Below are 9,239 nucleotides of genomic sequence, written 5' to 3'. Positions count from 1 at the left end.
TGAAACCAAAGTAGAACTGTTTGGTAGAAACACAACTCGGCGAGATTGGAGAAGAAAGAATGCTAAGTTGCATCCAAAGAATACCATACCTACTGTGAAGCATGGGGGTGGCAACATCATGCTTTGGGGCTGTTTCTTTGCCAAGGGACCAGGACGACTGATCCGTGTACATAAAAGAATGAATGGAGCCATGTGTCGTGAGATTTTGAGTGCAAACCTCCTACCATCAGCAAGGGCATTGAAGATGAAACATGGCTGGGTCTTTCAGCATGACAATGATCCCAAGCACACCACCAGAGCAACGAAGGAGTGGCTCCGTAAGAAGGTCCTGAAGTGGCCTAGCCAGTCTCCAGATCTAAACCCTATAAAAAACCTTTGGAGTTGAAAGTCCGTGTTGCCCAGTGACAGCCCCAAAACATCACTGCTCTAGAAGAGATCTGCATGGAGGAATGGGCCAACATACCAGCAACAGTGTGTGCCAACCTTGTGAAGACTTACATTAAACGTTTGACCTCTGTCATTGCCACCAAAGGATATATAACAAAGTATTTAGAGAAGAACTTTTATAATTGACCAAATACTTATTTTCCACCAAAATGTGAAAAAAATTTCTTTCCAAATCAGACAATGTGATTTTCAGGATTTGTTTTCTCATTTTGTCTCTCATAGTTGAGGTCTACCTATGATGTCAATTACAGGCCTCTCTCATCTTTTTAAGTGGGAGAACTTGCACAATTGGTGGCTGACCAAATATTTTTCCCCCCCACTGTGTATATATATATATATATATATATATATATATATGTATATATATAAAAATCTATATATGCAAATATGTGCATGCGCCAGCACTTTGGATGATGCCTGCGTGAAATTTAAAAACAGGAAGATGCAGACATCAGAGGTAGTGGAGGGGCCGGGGGGACCGAAGACCGTACCCACAGTGAGGCCCCAATCCATGGAAACCTTTGAAATCTGAAACTTCTAATGATGATTAAAAAGCAACCAGGCTGCTGATTTCTTCACTGAAGATATCTATTGAATCCGTATAACATATGTTGGATATACTATGTTCAGTCAAATAATCATCATTTATTATACTTAGTGTCACTTACAAAGAATATAAGAAATCAAACAGCCTGGACTAATATATTCACATAGCAAGGCAAACAAAGCAAACACTCAAAATTATATATACCAAAATTTTATTGAAAATACAAAGTATACATATTAATATACATAAATATTAAAAATGTGCTTCACAATGTGAAAAAATAACCTGTTCGTAGGCATTAGCAAATCATCTTACATTGCAGTGGCATGGAAACACTAGTCATCTGCATCAATTATTTTCTAAAGCTTGTAAGTAAAGTGCACTGTTAGGAGCAAATGTAGAGCAGATCACTCAACCACGACGCACGTTTCATCTCGCTTCCTCAGGGGGTGTGGAAAATAATTGATGCAGATGACCATTAGTGTTTCCATGAGAAAGAGAAGTGCATCTTGCACAAATCATACAGGACAATTACAGGCTCAGCAGTAGTGATTACTCACTTGAGCGAGTTGTGCTTCTCAGGCGGCACAACACTGAGCCAGGTAAATGTATACTCTGGTTGGCTGCTGCTCCACCTGCTGGATCCCGCAGGGAATCCAGAAATTAGGATAAAGAAATGGGGGATATAGGTGGTTGAAAATAGCGCTGCCGAGGATACAACCTAAATGCATCTAAGGTGTAGCAAGATAATACATTTTTAAATAGTTATCACTTTAGTAGCATTGCACTTGTACTGTATCCTCAACAGTGCTAGTTTCAACCACCTATATCCCCCATTTCTTTATTCATGCCACTGCAATGTAAGATGATGTTGCTTATGCCTATGTAAATTTTATGTGCCCCCCACATTGTGAGGCGCCTTTTTAATACTTATGTATATTAATATGTATATTTTATATTTTCAATAAAATTTTGGTATATATAATTTTTAGTGTTCGCTTTGTTTGCCTGGTTATGTGAATATGTTAGTCCAGGCGGTTTTATCTCTTTACTTTAACATGCATAATCCTTGATTTTAGCACATATTGGTTTCTGAGATATGAGAACGAACTGGTCAGACTCTCAGATAACTGTATGGTATGACAAAACATGATGTATCATGCTGTGGTTGCGAAAATGAAATGCATTTAATGAAAGCAACATTATTTGTGAATTATCCATTTACATATAATATGAAATACAAATACTGACTTTGAATATAATTCTATAAAATATTGCATACATTGCCTCTGATATGAAGACTAACATGTTCTCCGGTGCAGTGATTCCCAATTTCACAAGCATTATTAGATCTGTATAATTCCCAAACATCCTCTATGTAGCACTTCCATAGTAACTCCGACACCTGCAGTAGCCGGAGTCATTTATATTCAGCCTGGTTCTTCCCGTGTACAAATCAGCTTAATTAAAATAAAATTTCTCACTGCCATGTGATCGGGACAAGTTTTATCTCTGATGGCTAGGTCAAACATCACTTTATGAAGCTTATGTAAAATGCATGGCACCAGCCCGCAGTGGTATTCCTACAGTGTCAAAATGGTTAAATAAAAACCCGACAATCTTAGATCCAACGTGACTAATGTTCGGAGATGGTGAAAGGGTTACCAGACTTTATTGTACGGCAGTTGTGATAATAATAATGAAAAAAATACGTTGGCAAGGATATTTAATTGAATAGCGGTGAAGGGTGTCCCATGAGATTTGATTAGGCCCTAATAGAGAGGAATAATTTATCCTTATCCCTGTGCTCAAATGCCAATGACATTTTTAATTATCCAAAACAAGTCTGCCATTCGTCCGCATCCTCCGAGCAGTTAAAAGATGAGGATTCTCTTGTTAGGTATTCCTGCCCAAGGGGGAAAATATGAAGCCAAGCAGGAATTATAGGGCACTCTCGATTACAAGAGCTAAAATAACATAATGAATAACCAAATTATATTTGAAATATCTTTAAATTTTAATTTGGTGGTTTCCAAGCTTTGGCTTTTTGCCTTTTTTTTTCTTCTTCCAGAGAAAGAACATTTTGATGTTAATTTACCACTGGAGCTTGATTTCTCGCACATGTTTTATAATTCCCTTATCAAAGGTTATTGGAATATAATGTAATATTAGAAATGATAAAATGAAATACGATAAAAATCATTTTTATGTACAAGCTCAGAAAACAACTCCAGTAATTCTTTTCTCTATGCACATGAGATCAGTAGGTTGGGGCGCTGACAAAATAAATATTTAAGCATCTTGCCTGGAGTCACAATACATTTTTAAAGAGTTTTGCAGTTAAAGGTTGAAAACCTCAAGTAAGCATTGTAAAAACAAATTACGAGGGGGAATAGCCACCGTAAAATGTTTGTTAGTTGCAAATACTGCTCTATGCTGTGAATCATTGCTGGATTTTCTGCAAACGTCTGTGACAGCAAAAATGCTTCTAGCCATTCTAATCTTCTAAATGACCATGGAGAATTTTTGCCACTTAAGTGTAAATAAGTGATTGAGCCCTGAACTTAAGGTTCATCTTTTGTAGGGGGGTACGAATATATTTAGAAAGACTATAAAAGTATACAAAAAGCTATTTTGATTAGTTGGCTCGACCATCCCTGCCATATCTGTTAACACCCAGTGTAGCCATTAGCAGTAGAATTAATTGTACTGAGGATCTCGGTTACTTTTGCTGTGATACTCTTCTAAAAAAGCAGATGGCATGTCATAGGATACCACCCTAAAGGGGATCTGTCACCAGAATATGCTACTCTATTTAAAGGCTGCATATTATACTGATATGTCTGCTGGACTATTACACCAAATGAAAGAAAAACATATTGCAAACTTGGTTTGATAGCAGCTAAGAAAAAAAGGAGCGTCAACTAATTAAAAGAACAGCACCCCCACAAATTCTCATTATTCGATGACTGCCATGTATCTGTCAGTACAGGGTGGGCCATTTATATGGATACACCTAAATTAAATGGGAATGGTTGGTGATATCAACTTCCTGTTTGTGGTACATTAGTATATGGGAGGGGGAAAACATTTCCACATGGGTGGTGACTATGGCGGCTATTTTGAAGTCGGCTATTTTGGATCCAACTTTATTTTTTTCAATGGGAAGAGGGTTATGTGACACATCAAACTTATTGAGAATTTCATAAGAAAAACAATGGTGTGCTTGGTTTTAAAATAACTTTATTCTTTCATGAGTTTTATACAAGTTTATGACCACTTATAAAATGTGTTCAAAGTGCTGCCCATTGTGTTGGATTGTCAATGCAACCCTCTTCTCCCACTCTTGACACACTGATAGCAACACTGCAGTAGAAATGCTAGCACTGGCTTCCAGTATCCGTTTTTTCAGATGCTGCACATCTCGTATCTTCACAGCATAGACAATTGCTTTCAGATGACCCCAAAGATAAAAGTCTAAGGGGGTCAGATCGGGAGACCTTGGTGGCCATTCAACTGGCCGATGACCAATCCATTTTCCAGGAAACTGTTCATGTAGGAATGCTCGGACCTGACACCCATAATGTGGTGGTGCACCATCTTGTTGGAAAAACTCAGGGAATGTGCCATCTTCAGTGCATAAAGAGGGCAACACATCATCATGTAGCAATTTCAGATATCCAGTGGCATTGAGGTTTCCATTGATGAAGAATGGCCTCACTATCTTTGTACCTCATATATCACACCATACCATCAAGATACGAGATGTGCAGCATCTGAAACAACGGATACTGGAAGCCAGTGCTAGCATTTCTTCTTTGGTGTTGCTATCAGTGTGTCAAGAGTGGGAGAAGAGGGTTGCAATGACAATCCAACACAATGGGCAGCACTTTGAACACATTTTATAAGTGGTCATAAACTTGTAAAAAACTCATGAAATAATAAAGTTAAGTTAAAACCAAGCACACCATTGTTTTTCTTATGAAATTCTCAATAGGTTTGATGTGTCACATGACCCTCTTCCCATTGAAAAAAATAAAGCTGGATCCAGAATGGCCAACTTCAAAATGGCCACCATGATCACCACCCATCTGGAAAAGTTTTCCCCTCCCATATACTAATGTACCACAAACAAGAAGTTGATATCACCAAACATTCCCATTTAATTTAGGTGTATCCATATAAATGGCCCACCCTATATATACAGTAGCCATCAATCATTGGTGAAAGGGGTAGCAGGATGGCGGGAACGCTCTCCTCAGGAATATATACGAATATGCTATTAACAAAAGGCATACAATTGTTTATACTGGTGGGTTTGCAGTCCACTAAGCTTTAACCTGTCTACTCAAGAGGTGAGTAGATGAACAGGAGAATGGGAGATCTTTAATTTTTTTGAATTACTGCTGTTGGTAACACATTATTCTTGTGAGTTGTTAATAACGCATGTTAATTCATCTCCTATGATTCGTTAATATGAGAAATTGCTCTCCTTACATTTCATACATTCTTTTTGACAACCTTCTCGTAGTCATTGAGCCCTGTATATCAATATTAATAGGCATGGAAAAATACTTGTCAGAGCAACAAAATTCACCTAACTTTGTATCGCAAATGTTAACCATGTCTACCAGTTTGGGAACATCTACATCTTCTACCCTACCAAAAAACAAAATTGCAAAAATAATAAAGGTAAACAACTACTGACAAAGTCTCCGATGAAAACGTCATCAGAAAATTCTGAGGCTTTGCCTGATCTTTTAACTGGAGAGGACAAAACCCTACAAGCATCTGCTGTAGCTCAGGAAGTCTTGAGACTCCTCATACCGCTCTTTTAAAAGAGATTAGATGTCCTCCATGTGTCTATCAATTCGGCTCTAGCCCAGATTACAACAAATGCACAAAAAAATTGCTCAACTGGAGAACAAGGTCAATGATTGTGAAACTGCCATCACCTCTTTGGCTCAGGCATCCACCAATAGTCAAAAAGAAGAAATTTCCCTCCGTGAACAGTTGGAGGACCTAGAAAATAGACAGAGACGGAATAATCTCCAATTCATAGGTGTTTCAGAAAATTTTTATGGAGATAATCTAACCACCTTTCTCACTGCTGATCTAAAACAAGCTCTGCAACTTTCTATCACTCCGGACTCACTGATGGTTGAGAAAGCCCATCGCATAGGTCCTCCTAGGGAACAAGGAGGAGGTCGTCCACGTCCGGTCATTGCTAGATTCCTAAACTGGTCCTTTAAAGGACAAATCTTGTGAGCGCACCGTTAGATGGACTCACAGTTAAAAACAACCGTATCCTCATCTTTTGGGATTTTTCTTCTTCGGTCACTCAAAAACATAAAGGCTTCTCACCCATTTGTCAATACCTTCATGACAACTCTATTAGGTTCCAGCTGTTATATCCAGCCAAACTGAAAGTCAAAGACAACAGCCGCACCCACCTCATTTCCGGTTGCCAAATGAAGGATGACCATTATCATTTCAGTGGGAGAGCATAACTGACTTTCATGACTTTGTCTACCGTGTCTACTAAACTCTACACTGTTAAGGGCTACATGGCCTGATATAATTAATCATTGTTACTTATTATAAGTAACGTTATCTGTTCACATGTGATATTTTTCTTTATTAATTTAATTATGCCCATTCTTCCTTTTCATAAGTTCTTTAGTGGTGTGTGGCTCTCCTTGTTTGCAGACTTTAAACAAATCCCAGGTTTTCTTCGCTCGCTGGGACGAAGAATCCTGACCCAATGTATTACCCTATTGTATAGCCCAGTCTCATTTCATCCCAACGTGGATTGGGTGACAAGGAGGAGGAGAAGGAATCACAGGAGCTAGTTTCCTGCGCTATAGAGGGTACTACCTGCATAACTGTCATACCGTCTGTTCAGCGTGGATGGCCTGAGGACATGGAGGAGGAGGATGAGAGCATGGTCAGTTGTCCTCTTGGTGAGGACACGAAAGTCTTGCCTATTGCAGTCTGGCACACATGGCTGAGTTTATGTTACGCTGCCTTTCCTGTGACCCTCGCGTTGTCCAAATTTTGGGTGACAGTCATTACTGGTTGGTGACACTTCTAGACACACACTACAAGGAGAACTTTCTGTCTCTTATTCCCTTGCCGGACAGGCCTAATAAAATGGGGCAGTACCAGACTGCCCTTGTTGCAGAATTATTAAAAAAATTCCCATCTGAAAACGCTGGCGGCAGAGGTCACAGTTCATTGGACAATCAAGGAGTTCAGGCAAGAAAGACACAAATGCAATCCAGCAAAGGCAGGGGAACACTATCAAAGTTCTGGGACAGTTTTTTCAGACCCTCCCATCACACAGGCCCTGAGGCGCGGGGTACTCTCACAAAGAGGGAAACGTTTCAGAAAATGTTGAGGGAGTACCTTGCCAACCGTACCAACATCCTCAGTGATTCCTCTGTGCCTTATAATTATTGGTTATCCAAGTTGGACACATGGCATGAACTGGATCTCTACGACTTGGAGGTCCTGGCCTGCCCTGCCGCTAGCGTTTTGTCATAGCGGGTTTTTAGTGCCGCTGGTGGAATTATAACTGATAGGCGCATTCGCCTGTCAACTGAAAATGCTGACACACTGACTCTTATAATAAAAATGAACAAGGGCTGGATTGGGCCAGACTTCTCAACACCACTGAATGATAGCAGCGTAGCATAAACTCAAATACAGTGTCTTTTTTTTGGGAGGTCTAACTCTATTCGCATGCACCTCTGTCTTCACACCCAGACATGGGTATAAGCTTCCTGATTTTGTCTATTTGCTTTTGTCCTCCTCCTTCTCCTCATCCTCCATCACCATATCACCACAATATCTACTGTATCACCATATCTACATCTATTGCAAGGGGCATTGGAGTTCCTCTAAATTCTTGGCAGCCGTTTCATTCGCTGCCTAGGCAAACAGTATGGGAGACCCACTTCCTAATAATGGGAACATTGTTTTCAGGAGACCCTCTGACCTCTACGTCTCTTGCAAGGGATACTGGAGTTCCTCCAATTTTTTGGCAGCTGTTGCATTCACTGCATAGGTAAACAGTATGGGAGACCCACTTCCTAATAATGGGAACATTGTTTTCAGGAGGCCCGCCGACCTCTACGTCTCTTGTAAGGGACATTGGAGTTCCTCCAAATTTTTGACAGCCGTTGCATTCACTGCATAGGCAAACAGTATGGGAGACCCACTCCTTTCTAATGTGAACATGTCGTTACTGTGGCCCAGCTCTATGTGTCTTTAAATTGTTATTGGGGTTTTTCCCAAATTTTGGCAGCCGTTGGACTCACTGCATACCCTATAACTGTATAGCAGACAAGCTTCTATCTAATGAGAACATGTCGTTACTGTGGCCCAGCTCTATGTGTCTTTAAATTGGTTTTTGGGTTTTTCCCAAATTTTGGCAGCCCTTGCAGTCACTGCATGGGCATTACCACTATAGGAGACCGTTAGATGGACTCACAGTTAAAAACAACCGTATCCTCATCTTTTGGGATTTTTCTTCTTCGGTCACTCAAAAACATAAAGGCATTTTTTTTACTGAGACCCTCCTCTTTGTCTCTTCAAAAGGGTATTGGGGTGCGTCCAAATAAATTTTTGGCAGCCCTTGCAGTCACTGCATACCCAATAACAGTATAGGAGACACACTCTTTAATAATGGGAACAACAAAGCAGAGCCGACTACTGGCCCTTTAAGAATAATAAGGGCCGCCTGATGGCCCTATAAAAATAGTGTTTGTGACTTTCAGAGTCCCTCCTTCATAAGTGAAACAAGATGTGTCTGATGATATCTCACACACCACATGGCCAGATAAGGCAGTAAAATGTTAAAATGACATTTCCCAGTGAATGCATTTGTCTTGGTTGAAAGCAATGCAAAAGAGCAAAAACGCATCAAAAACGCTATGTGTGAACATAGTCCAAGGTGTGGAGGAGCATTTTTGTTCTTGGTTATTTATTTTGCCTTATATACAAGTCATTACCCTGGAAAGAATGTTCCTTAACATTTTTCCCAGGAAAATCCATTTTGGTAGAGTTTTTGTATGTTTTATTGTGAGTTCGTAAAAGTGGCGTAATACCTCTGACCACATTGTTGACAGCAGTGATCTGGGAGTCAGAGATGCTTCCAGGGGTCTTCCTCATGCTGTTCCCATGTCATTTGAGCACTGTTCCCATCGATATGGGCAATTTTTAGGCCCTCTGCAGACTGCCG

This window comes from Phyllobates terribilis, unplaced genomic scaffold, assembly GCF_046119375.1.
Source record: "Phyllobates terribilis strain yellow unplaced genomic scaffold, ASM4611937v1 Scaffold_2__4_contigs__length_985480577, whole genome shotgun sequence".
NCBI lineage: Eukaryota > Metazoa > Chordata > Amphibia > Anura > Dendrobatidae > Phyllobates > Phyllobates terribilis.
Note: the sequence above shows the minus strand (reverse complement) of the source record.